Source organism: Mandrillus leucophaeus, unplaced genomic scaffold, assembly GCF_000951045.1.
Source record: "Mandrillus leucophaeus isolate KB7577 unplaced genomic scaffold, Mleu.le_1.0 Scaffold6, whole genome shotgun sequence".
Classification (NCBI taxonomy): domain Eukaryota; kingdom Metazoa; phylum Chordata; class Mammalia; order Primates; family Cercopithecidae; genus Mandrillus; species Mandrillus leucophaeus.
This window is the reverse complement of record NW_012106474.1, coordinates 5905444-5916325: the sequence shown is the minus strand read 5'-3', so window position 1 is coordinate 5916325 and position 10882 is coordinate 5905444. Positions and strand designations below refer to the sequence as shown.

The following is a 10882-nucleotide window of genomic DNA, read 5'->3' as shown; positions in this document are numbered from 1 at the left end:
ACAGCAGCGCTCCGGAGCTGCAGACCCAGGCTGGGAGCTGCCGCAGGGGCGCACTTGTCGGCCAGTAGCCACCGCCTAGGATCATTGCCCTGCGCAGTTGGACGGCTTCCACGCATCATCTAGTTCTCACTGCATTCTTATAGCAGGACAAGTTCTCTGGATTTGTGTGAACTTTTTAAATAAGAGTTAATAAGTCAATGATTGCCAGATGAGAGAGGCAGCTTATGTGTTTTTAAGAAGCATCAAACCCGCCCCCCACCTCCATATTCTTCCACCCCAGCAAAGAAGGAGCCAGAAAAGCACTGCAAGGGGGAAGGGAGGGGCGGGAGGATCCGTGAGAGGAAAGATAAATATTTGCATCTTCACTTGTGTGCATCATTAGGGTGACCCGTGGGTGCCAAAGATGATGTATTTTATACTGAACATGGTATTGGCAATTTTGGGGTGTGCAATGAAAAAGAAATTGGCGTGAGCACATCTAGCCTTAAGACACGATTTCAAATATAACTTCCGTCATTCACATCTAGACCCATATGCTGATATGAGTAATAACTGTGCTAAGCAAAAGTAGATTAGGTGCAATAAATATGAGACCTATATTCCCATGTTGATTGATGGACTTCAGTGGAATATTCCATTTTAGCAACCGATATATTGCATAAATGAGTTAACATTGGTCCCATTGCAAAATGATTTTTTATACAGAATTAGAGAGGCTGACATCAGGAATGCTGCTAGAAAATTATTAGCTCACTTTTTACATCCAAGGGGGTGAAATGATACACTTTGGAAATTTGTACAAATAGACAAGTGGATGGATGTCGATGTCAGTGGGGAGAAACGGGGGGCCAGGTCCCGTTTTGAGGAGAGGAGATGGGCCCAGCGGGGGCGGAGGAGCGGGTCGCGCCGCTGACATTAGCCAAGGACAAGATGGGGTGGGCGCCTGCCGGTGGCCGACTCCGCCCCTGCCTCTCAGGGGTGCGCGTCATCCGCGCAGCCGCGGATCCTGGCCCGGGGAGCCACCGGTCCAGCCTTGCGCCTGGGAGCCGGACTCGGAGACGTCCACCCGGTGGAGAGACGCGAGGGAGGCGTGCAGACAGGGGCTGCTCACACGGAGAGCCCGGGAAGCCGGCAGGGCGCAGGTGGGGCGGGTCCCGGGGCAGAGCAGTGACCATCTGCGTCCTGCATAGCGCTGCCACCAGGAGAGGAAAATCCACTGGAGGTTGTGCTGTGTGCGTTCTCCAAGAGGGAAGCTCAGTACGGGCACTCCCTTCGTCCGCTTCAGGAGGACTGCACAGTGTGTGGGTGTGTGTGGGTGTGCGCGCGCGCATGTGCCTGTGTGTGCATGTGTGTATGTGCGTGTGTGCGTATATGCGTATGTGCGTGCGTGTGTGTGTGTGGCTCGTGCACATACGTAAGCACACCCTCGGTACATAGAAACTCACAGAAACATACAGTAATCCTGTATAAAGATTATGAGTCTAGAAAACATATACTGCCTGTCATTTTTCTCGGCTGTCTCTGTGCCTTCTAGATATTTCGGTGTCCTCCGCGTGCTTCATTTTTATCAGACTCCTGGGTGTGTGCAAGTGGGGAACGCAGGCGCGGAACTCAGGCGCGGAAGATGTAGTTTGTGCATTAGGAAGCCCCCGTTCGAGCGCCACTGACGTCTGCACCTCTGCGCTGGGCTCTGCTGCAATACATCAGACTGACTGCAGGATCGCTGCCTCTTTGCTCTAATATATGTGCACTGCTGGTTAGGAAAATCCTCAGCCATACCGTGACTCTAGCTAGCTAGTCAATGTATTTTAATTTTGTTAATTGAAAGGAAGGACTAAGGAGGGAAAAGAATGCAAAGGAAACATGAAAAGATTTTACACATTTTTAAATGCTTATTTTTCCAGATGGAAGGTTGAGACAGTAGGAATAGAGACACTTCATGGCTGCAGATGTTGATGCTTTTGCTAAATGAACAGCCCAACTCAGTTCTGTGAAATTGCATCATATTTCTTTTCCAGAAGACACAAATCTTTTGATTGTTGTGCTTCTCTTTGTATATGTTACTGTTAAAAAAATTTGAGGAAAAAATACTTTAATGTGATGTCAATTCTTAGATTTCATCCGTCTCAATAATTTTTGCAGGGCGTCATCACTTCACTTTCAGTGTGATGACATTTGCTTTTGAATGTATTGTCTTGTGTTGAGGTCATGGAAGATATGAATGAGGCAGGAAGATCGTTACAAATGAACCATAATGAATATCTACATAGTTCTCATGGATTGTCAGGCAGCCCCCTAGAGTGCTGATTTGCTAGCGAGCTGTGGGGGTCACTCTGCAGGGGGACCGGGCAGGCCTAGAAGTAACTGTAGATTCCCCTTTGAGAACTTGTCACTGGGCTTGGGTATCCCAACATTAATACTCTTGCATGAGTAGAAGCCGCAGAATGTCCTGGAACCTCAAGGAGGGTTTGGGGGTAACAATGCCGACATGAGGAAACCACTGTAGAAGCAGAATGGTGGAGTTCTGTCTTGGGACAGTATTAGCACCTGTCGGGGAGTGGATGTTGTGCCAATTTGCTAGGGTTGCCCTAACAAAGTCCTACAAAACTGGGAGGCTCAAAACAAAAGAAATAGCTTTTCTTACAGTCTGAAGGCTGGAAATCTGAAATGAAGGCGTCAGCAGGGCCAGGCTCCCTCTGAGACCCTGTGTGGGTCCCCTCCAGCTTCTTCCAGCTCCTGGTCCTGGCAGACAATCCTGGCGCTCTTCGGCATGTAGCTCATCACTAATCCCTGCCCTGCTGTCAAGGCTGTCTTCTTCCTGAGTGTCTCTGTCTCTGACTCTTGTCCTCTTCTTAAGGGGACACCAGTTGTATTGGATTGGAACCTGCCCAAATGACCTCATCTTAACTTGATTACATCTGCAGATATCTTATATTACAAATAAGGTCATATGGACAGGTGCCCATCTTTTCAAAGGACACAACACGACCCACGACAGATGTTTTGGGATTGTACTTCTGCTTCAGCCAGTGAGGAACTTGTCCTGAATTTCTCAAAAGAGGTGATGAAGAGTAACAGAGGGAATTGGACCAGAATTTCCACACCATCTAGCATTACAGTGTTCCGTGGCTGATGGCATTAGCAGGTCAGCATTAGCAGCTGGAAGGAAAGCTGATGGGAGCCAGGACTGGAGGGGCGTCGACAGGGCAGATCTGCGGTGGTGAGGGTGGTGGCTCTCAGGCCGCCAAGAAAAACACCAGGAGCTGCAGGGCCCATGCCAGGGGAAGGAAGGGGTGTTGTGGGTCTTTAGGGCCTAGTGTTTCCCCAGATGGGGACCCCAGCCCACTGCTTTTCTTGTACCCGTTCCTCCTGTCCTTCTTCAGTGACGAGGTCTGGGGAAGCAAGAATGGATGTCCACATAATGAAGTACCAAGTTAATGGAAGGGATTGTGGATTTACTGAAACTTTCACTTCAGCCCTATGTGTGATGCACTGTGTCGGGACTTCACGGGCAGGTACAATGGGTGTTAGCTTATAATAATAACTCACAGTTAAAGCACAGCCGGGCCAGTGATATTTCCAGCTGTATTCCACAGGATCCTAGTGCTCAAACCAAAATATTGCAAAACTGAGGGAACATTGTCAAAAATAAATACTTTGTCTTCTTCAGTTCTGTGTATTTGCTGTGTGTGTGCATTTTGTAAGGAGTTTCATTTGGGGAAAGGATTGAACAAATTAAATAATGCATTTATTCATTCAACAAATAGGTGAGCTGGGCACGGTGGCTCACACTTGTAATCCCAGCTATTTGGGAGGCCAAGGCGGGTGGATCACCTGAGGTCAGGAGTTCGAGACCAGCCTGGCCAACATGGTGAAACCCCATCTCTACTAAAAATACCAAAAAATTAGCCAGTTGTGGTGGTGCATGCCTGCATTCCCAGCTACTAGGTAGGCTGAGGCAGGAGAATCGCTTGAACCTGGGAGGCAGAGGTTGCAGTGAGCCGAGATTACACCACTGCACTCTAGCCTGGATGACAGAGCAAGACACTATCTCAAAAAAAAATGTAGATCCCTGTGCTTCAGGTACTACTAGGAGATATACCCACAAAAGAAATTAATAGTAATTCCTGCAAGTGTGGAACTACCATTCTATTGGGTGAGCAGCATATAATTAATGATAACAAATGAGAAAAATAGGTACTACGGTGATAGAAGGTGACCTATGGCTCTGAGAAAAAGCAAACACAGCAGGATGATGGGAGACTAGGGCCATGAGGGTAGGCTCCATGGAGACGAGGCATTCGGCAGAGTTGGAACTGGTGAAGGAGTCCGCAATGTGGTGTCTGTGTAAAGAAGGTTCTGGGCCGAGGAATGAGCTGCTCTGATGACTTGATGGTGAGCATGTGCCCAGCGTGTTAGAGAAATGGCAAGGAGGCCAGAGTGGCCGAGGCAGAGGGGGCAGGAAGTAGAGGCCAACACCCGAGGCAAACAGCAAGCCCTGCAGGTGCTTGCAAGGATTTTGGATTTTACTCTGAGTGAAATGGAGAGCCAGCCATTCCTTGGTGGCGCAAAGCATGACATGGTATGACTTGCATTATAGAAGGATGTTTCTGGCCACAGGGAGGAAAATGGACTGGGGGGCAGGTGGGAAGCAGGGAGACCCAGGACGAGGCTACTGCAGGAATCCAAGTGAGGCATGATGTTTGCTCAGAACAAGGCTGTAGCAGCGGGAATGGTAACATGATGTCGTATTCTGAGTCTATCTTGAAGATGAAGCTAATGGGATGTCCTATGGGGCATCATGAAATAGAGGAGTCAGGAATGACTTTGAAGAAATGAAAGCTAAGCTTAAACATTTTCCTAGTCCATCTGGGCAGCTACAACAAATACTTTATACTGGGTAATTTATAAACAACAGATATTGCTCACAGTTCTGGAGACTGAGAAGTCTATGATCAAGGCACCAGCAGGTTCGAGGTCTGAAAGGGCCTCTGTGCTTCCTAGATGGTGCCCTGTTGCTCTGTCCTCACATGGTAGATGAAATGAAAGGGAAAAACAGGCTCCCTCAAGCCTCTTTCTAAGGGCACTAACCCCATTATAATCACCTCGCAAAGTCCCAACCACTTAATACCATCACTTTAGCGGTTAGGATTTCAACATATGAATATGAGAGGGACATATACATTCAGACCATAGCAAACATTTTAGTAAGGAACTGAACAGTATGAAAAGTAACACACTGCTGGGCACAGTGGCTGACATCTGTAATCCCAGCGCTTTGGGAGGCTGAAGCAGGAGGATCACTTGAAGGCAGGAGTTTGAGACTAGCCTCGGCAACATTACAGATCCTGAGTCTACAAAATTTTTTCTTAAAAATTAGCTGGACAGCTCCACTAAGGCCCATGCGAAGCTGCCTACTACGGCTTCCAGTGGGGTCCCAGTGACCGCTGCTGGCTCGGCTAATGAAACTCCCGAAATACCAGACAACGTGGGAGATTGGCTTCGGGGCGTCTACCGCTTTGCCACAGATAGGAATGACTTCCGGAGGAACTCGATACTAAATTTGGGACTCTTTGCTGCGGGAGTTTGACTGGCCAGGAACTTGAGTGACATTGACCTCATGGCACCTCAGCCAGGGGTGTAGCCAAGTAGACAAATGGAATCCTGTGCTGAACCCGAATCTCCCAAAAAACAGCCTACAATCTGTGACCACCACAAGATGTGCCCTGATGGCAGCTGAAGTTTGATTCAGATGGGCACTTTTCTTCCCTCTCCCTGCCTAGTTTCCTTTTGTTCCTTGAGTCCACGCAGAATTCCATTCTCTGGTCAGCAGACAGGCTTAAGCTAAAGTATGGCCTCTGTTTCTATAAAGTTCTGTACATAGTTCCCAAGCTTCTGCAGGGGGTGATCTTTGCTCTTCTCCTGAGAAATAACAGTGCTGTTTTAACAAACATTTGAAATAAATACCGCACAAAAAATTAAAAAAAAAAAAATTAGCTGGACATGGTGGTGTGTGCCTGTAGTCCTAGCTACTCAGGAGGCTGAGGTGGGAGGATCTCTTGTGCCCAGGAGTTCAAGGTTGCAGTGAGCTATGATTGTGCCACTGTACTCCAGCCTGGGTGACAGAGCCAGACCCTGTCTCTAAAATAATAAATAAATAATTTTAACAGTAACACATTAATCTGAAAATGAACCAAAAGTCTATTTTAGATTTGGAAAACGCCATCATCAAAAGTAAGAAGCCAGTGGATGAGTTTAAAATTTAAAGCCAATGCACAGACACAGGGAAAGAGAAATTATTCAACAAGAAAGTGCATCAGGAGAAACTACTCAGACTAGAACACGTGGTGACCAAAGATGGGGAATATCACAAAACATGAGAGATATTAAAAAGGTCGAAATTGGTTTACTAAAAATGCCAGAAAGACTAAAATTATCAAATGGGGTAGAGGAAACAATTGAACAAATAACGGCTAATAATTTCCCAGAACTGATGAAAAATCAATTCACAGATTCAGAAAGCCCAGTGAATATTTAGCAGGATAAATAAAAAGATGCCCTGACCTAAACACAGCATACAAAAAGCGAGTAGACAGAGTTGCAAAAATGGACTATCTCCAAAGAAGAAAAGACTGACAGACGAATTCTCAAAAAATGAGAAAGGAAGCCTGAAGACAGGACGGACATCATCAAAGAAGGTGCTGAAATAATGGCCAATACTCAATAATGAAGTGAAAGAAAGACATTGTTATTCAAACAGTGACTGAAATTGTTTATCACCACAGACTCACACTAAGAGACCTTCTAGACAATGGGACTATGTTATGATTGGAACGTGGGGCATGAGCTACCTTGTTTGGTACAGATTCCCCCCACATTTCCACCTGAGCAAAGGAAAACGACCCTAGATGAGAGGCAAAAATGCTGGATGGAAGAGCAAATGAAGAAATATATGAGTAAGTCTAAGTTAACTTTCACATTATGGTACAAAAACAATAATTATTTTGAGATTAAAATATAGTGTTAAAACTCATCAAGATAATACTACGTAAGCTGAGATCAGGGTAAATGAAATTAAAAGTACTGTAAGGTCCATCTGAGTGTCTGAGCAAGGATAAAATTATTGATTAGCATAAGGGTGTGATTAGCTATGGATGCATTCTGTCTTATCAGAAGGAACACTTGAAGGTGGAGACTTTTCAGTGAGAAATATGGATAATTTCAATTTGCTTTAAAAGGCATCCGCCCAGAAGTATTATTTAAATATTACCCCATGCATCCTTAACCACTCTCAGACTAAAGGACGCTGTTGTCAAGTTGCAATAAAAAATCGTGTTTACGATTTTTTTCTGTAGTTGGGTTTTGACGGCATCGGCCAGTTCCACAATGCATGGGACGATGTTATCACTGGAAAGTGGGGCATGAGCTACCTTGTTTGGTACGGACTCCTCCCACATTTCCAGCCATCATCCTTGAAGTAGTCTTTCGCCAGTATCTCAGTAGTTGCATATGACATCGTCGTCTTACGCACCTAAATTGCTCCTTTATAAGAAGCCCCATAATGTGCCAATATTTATTTGTGAAATACTGAACATCTGCTTCTGTTGGGCTTTTCTTTCAGTAACTCTTTTCTTCAGAGAATTCTGTTTGGCCTTTTTAAACTTAACTTGTTATGTTTTATATACAGATGCCACCAGAGTTTTGGTGACTTCATTGCTGTATTACCTAGTGCATCACTGCAAATAATATTCTCTGACTTTAGCACTTTACCGCTGATTTGGCTACAAAACTAATGACAGCATATGAAAGATCATACTTCCAAATAAAGCTGGTGAAACGTTTGGCCTTAATTTCTTTAGAATCACTCTCATCATTATCGTTACATTCACATTATACTACCACATTTAGGAAAGATTTACTGGACTTGATAACAAACAAACAACAACAACAAAAGGTTAGCAAAGCTTGTTCTACCATCAATACATTGGGGAAAAAAGACGAAACACGAATTTTACTTCTCTAATCTAGATAATAACATTAAAGTATACATTTAAAAATTAGGCTTGGTTAATGTGATGGTTAATATTGAGTGTCAACTTGATTGAATTGAAGGATGCAAACTATTGTTCCTGAGTGTGTCTGCTGCCAGGGTGCTGCCAAAGGAGATTAACATTTGAATAAGTGGACTGAGAAAGGCAGATCCACCCTCAATCTATTCGAGCCAGCATGGCTAGAATAAGGCAGACTGGCTGAGTCTTCCAGCCTTCATCTTTCTCCCGTGCTGGATGCTTCCTGGCTTCGAACATCAGACTCCAAGTTCTTCAGCTGTTGGACTCTTGGACTTACACAAATGGTTTGCCAGGGGCCCTTGAGCCTTTGGCCACAGACTGAAGGCTGCACTGTGGTCTTCCTTACTTTTGAGATTTTGGGACTCGGACTGATCCACCACTGGTTTCCTTGTTCCTCAGCTTGCAGACGGCCTATAGTGGGACTTTACCTCATGATGGTGTGAGTCAATTCTTCTTAATAAACTCCCCTTCCCCATATACATAAGTCCTATTAGTTCTGTCCCTCTCGAGAATCCTGACTAATACAATTAAGATTAAAGTGATTGTAAAAAATAAAAGTTATAAGAGAAAATAAATGCTCAAATATTCTTAGATTTTTATATACTATTTAGTTACTGTTGACTGATTAACCTTAAAATACCATATACAGTATGTGTTTCTATTGTACATGATTAGTTCACAACTAGTAAGCTAGGCTAAAAGATAACTTATCAGAGATATTAGGGGCTGTACAATGCATGGGTGACATATTTCGCAGTTCAATTCCAGGTAAGTTAATTGCCTACTTAAAGAACCCAATAACCTTCAGAAAAGCAGAAGAGAATCCAGAGTTGAAGGGACATATTATCTATATCTGGTTTTGATGATGTGTTGAACAGAGCAGAGAAAAATTTCAATGCAAGCATTATAAACATGTTCACTGAATTAAAACAAAATGTAAAATTAGTGAAGTAACAGCTAATCTCAACATAGAAATGGAAACTATTAACAACAGAAATCCTAAGACTGACAAGAATGATTACTAAAATAAAATTAAAACAGCACATTAGAAATGATAGAAAAAAAAATCAATGAATTTAAAGAAAAATCATTGGAAATTATCAAACCTGAAGAACAGTCATGAAAGACTGAAGATAAATGGATAAAGTCCCAGGGATTTATGGGACAAAATCAAACGTACATAGGTGTGATTGTATCCCCAGAAAAAGCAGAGAAATACAAAATGGTTAAAAAAATTACTGGAAAATATAGTAGCCAAGAACTTCTTAGATTTGAGAAAGAAAAACAAAACATTAAATTGCACATCCAAGAAGCACACCAAACCCCAAGTAAGACAAACGCAAGCTCACAAAGACATGTCATAGTCAAACTACTGAAAGAAAAAACCAAAGAGAAAATATTAAATTAGCAAGGGTAAATAACCCATCATGTACAGTGGGAAAATAATACAGTCAATGACTAACTTCTCATCAGAACCAAGGGAGACCAGAAGACATTGGAATAATTTTTTCTAAGAGTTGAAATAAAATACAGACTACTAAGAACTGCATGTATAATGAAACTCTCCATCAAACATGAAGGTGAAAAAAATACATTTCTAAATAAATAAAAACTAAGAGAACTTGCTAATAGAATATCAACGGTATAACAAATTCTAGAATAAATTATTCAGGCTAAAATGAAATAACACCAGATGATAATTATTTAGTAAATATAAAAGATAAGAACTCTGTGTGTGTTTAAGGGCATGCATTTCTCTTCATTTCTTTGAAAGACATATATTTAAAAAGCAGTTAATCACTGTATTGTTAAGGTTATAAAGTGGATAGAGGCTTTTATATGACAATGTTAGCACAAAGGAGGTAGTAGGGATTCTACTATATTGGCACAAAGTTTCTATATTTTACTAGAACAAGGTCACTGTGAAATTACAGGCTACTTGATTTATGCAAATTGCATATTTTAATCCCTAGAGAAAGTACTAAAATAATAACACAAAATATAGAAAAATTTCAATAAATGTATTAAGATTATACATTACAAATTATGTTTAATGCACACAAATAAGAAAAGCAAAACTAAATGAGACAGATCAAAAACAAATAGCAAAATGGCAGATCTAAATCCAAGCCTATTAATTCTTGCATTAAATATAAATGGCCTAAATATTCTAGTCAAATAGCAGAGATTATCAGACTGGATATAGCAGGAAGATCTAATTGTATGTGTTCTACAAGAAATGCACTTCAAATTTAAACACACACACACACACACACACACACACACACACTGAGATTAGAAAAAGATACCCTATGTAAACAGTAAGCATAAGAAAGCTGGAATGACAATATTAAAGCCAGACAATATAGAATATAAAACTAGGACTATTATTAGAAATCATAAAATATACAAACAGGAGTGGAAGCCAATTTAGCCAAACTGGTTCTTTGAAAAAAAAATCATGTGAAATTGATAAACATTTACATAAACTGATGAAAGAAAAAGAAAATAATTAAGATATTATCAATACCAGAAATGAAAAGGAATACCACTACAGATTCTACAGACATTAAAAGGATAGCAAAGGCATATTATAAATAACCCTACACCAACAAATTTGATGATTTTTATAAAACAGAAAAATTCTTTGAAAGACATAAATAATCAAAGTTGACACTAACAGATTTATTCTGTGACATGTCAGAAATGATTTCCAGGTACAAATATCAAAATAAAGGGACCACTTGTAAGAATTTCAAGTTCTCAAATAAATGAACTAAAAATTAGGCAAAATAAATTTGATTCTACATGAG

The 10882-nt window shown here is 41.9% G+C and overlaps 1 pseudogene across 1 annotated transcript; it reads left to right on the top strand.

Annotated features, from left to right (window-relative positions):
- The first annotated feature begins 873 nt into the window (after positions 1 to 873).
- LOC105553569 lies at positions 874 to 5872 on the top strand (annotated as a pseudogene). Its single transcript, XR_001008173.1, has 2 exons — positions 874 to 1257; positions 5381 to 5872. The product of XR_001008173.1 is annotated as an uncharacterized LOC105553569 (transcript).
- Positions 5873 to 10882: the final 5010 nt, after the last annotated feature.